Source organism: Pterocles gutturalis, unplaced genomic scaffold (assembly GCF_000699245.1).
Source record: "Pterocles gutturalis isolate BGI_N339 unplaced genomic scaffold, ASM69924v1 scaffold11093, whole genome shotgun sequence".
NCBI classification, from domain to species: Eukaryota; Metazoa; Chordata; class Aves; order Pterocliformes; family Pteroclidae; genus Pterocles; species Pterocles gutturalis.
In genome coordinates this window covers 44141-46493 of record NW_010118111.1, presented here as the reverse complement: position 1 = coordinate 46493, position 2353 = coordinate 44141, and positions in this window count along the sequence as shown.

Sequence of the window (2353 nt, the reverse complement as noted above, 5' to 3'; positions counted from 1 at the left end):
GTGCTTCTCAGACCAAAGTACTTTGCTTTCAGTCCGTTCCTAAGCATTCCAATATAAAACTGAGAAATCTCTGACTTTCTTGATCAGAAGATGCCAATAGCTTTAATGTCTTGGGAAACTTATTTCATAGGATTTATATTGAGTCTGTTTTCATCATTTCATAAAAGCATATTCCAATGCAATGGCTTGTAATCATCACTAAGACTTCAGGCTGGTTAGTTCACTGTGATTGGATTAATACATCTTAGAGGCAGACTGACATGGTAGAGTGATTAGACCATCCTAACCATCCAGCAATCTTTGAAAGCCAAGTTACTCATCTGTAATTTTATCTCGTTAGGATAGCTTTATAAATTAGATTTTTTAAAAATAAAGTTCTTACTTGAGATGATTAAAATTTCTTTATTTGCCAAACTAGTATATTTTATAATTTTATTTTCATGGCTTCACTGCAAACATATTACGTTCTATTGCCACAGTGGAATGCATGCAGGGAAGAAATTGGCTTCCTATGCTAAGAAGGTGAAGAAGGTGTCTGAAATGACAGCATAAAAAATTACACTCCACAATTATTTATTTCATTATTTTGTTGCCTGTGAAATGGCCAAGCATGATATGGCCTGCTGCTGAGTGACTGGGATGTATTCCAGAATTTTAAAATAATTTTATTGCTTCCGTGTAGAATATTTGTTTTTACACTGGGACATAGTATTGATACTTTAAGATGTTTTGGCGGAATATACGTGTCTGTGTACCTAAGCTGTATTGAAATTGTATGACAATTAAGCACCTGACCATCTTGGGTGCTTTTGAAATCTCAGGAAACACCATGCTGAGATTTTAAGTGCCTAAATTCCCTTTAAAATAAAACTTGATGTGTTCGTTTGTTGAAATTTAAGGAGAAGCATGCAAGTGATGGTTTGAGGACTTCACCAAGCTGTCTACGCTTGCACTGTCTTATGTTCCAGAATGTATCAGAAAAAATGAAGTTTAGTAAGTACATACTTTAGCACGGACATCTGCAATTGGACATCTGCATTTTTCTTGGAAGCACTGCAGACCAGTTGCTGGAGACCTAAATTGTGAAATTTATGTAATCTTGTCTTTCCGGAAAGCATTTTGTTTGAAAAATGTAACTGCCCTTCTGATCAGTCAATAGAGTAATCAAACTAGCAATACACAGTCATGCTCTTTATATATATGACATTCCAAAATGTTTGGGTTTGCTATATTATAGTGCTCTTGCTTTGGTTAAATACAAGAAAGTTTGCTCACTCATTTAATAGCACTTGGGTATCCCAAGTGATGCAGTATAGGGTTGCAAAACAGAAATACTCCAGGATAGTTCTCTGAAAACTGTCAAGTATTAACGCCTGTAGTTTTTTTGTCATGAAAAGTCTCTCAAACTCAGGCACATCATTCATTTTGTTTTATTTAAAATGTCTGACACGTGCAGCTGTGATGCATCACATTCTAAGGACCAGGTCAGGAAGCCTAGCAAGCTGGTTTTTTCTTGAAATGAGGGACTGCGTAATACTATTCGTGATTGCTGTTTCTTCAATAAAGTTTTCAGTCTTCCAATTTATTTACTTTCAATTTCAGTTTCAGTTCATTTAACCTTCAGAAAACATTTGTGCTGTCTACTGCTTACAAAAGGAAGCCTCTAGCAGCCCCTTGCTGCATTTATCTCATGCTGTGGAGCTATGATGTCTGCAGTAATGAATGTATCCGTTTGAAATTGAAGTGATTAAGTTCTTGTTGAAATGTCTTCCAGAACAAAACATTAGCTTTTGCTTTCAAAGGGCAGATATTGCAGCAGATAGCACTTAAACCTGTCCAAGGACAAAGTGTTATGTTTAAACATCACTTTTCTGCTTGCCTCGGTGAAACAGCAAGGATATCTGCATTCAAGCACTTTCATTTCTTAATACGGCAAAACAAGTATCTCTACAGAATTGAAAGTAGCATGATTGTTACTGTTGCCTTATTTTTAAAAACAGCCCACCTATCCTACCAACTTGCTGTGATTTATTCATTACAACTTGTAAATCTGAAAGATACAACAAAGAAAAAAATTAGGCAGGCATTGATATTTACATGCTAGACTTCTGTCTTCAGAGGCACTGGTTCAGCTAGCTGTACATTTCTGAGCTAAATGTGAATTTGACCATCTTGCAGTAATCTCTGGTTGTCCAGCTCAGGAATTCATATAGATTTGACACTGATAGTGTAATCTTGAAAGTGTGTTGCAATTGTGGCTGTTGCTTTTCAAAGCTGTTGTATATCAGTGCAGCCATATAGATCCTTATTGTGCCAACTACCTGGGAAAAAGCTCAAGGCCAAAAGGTGGAGC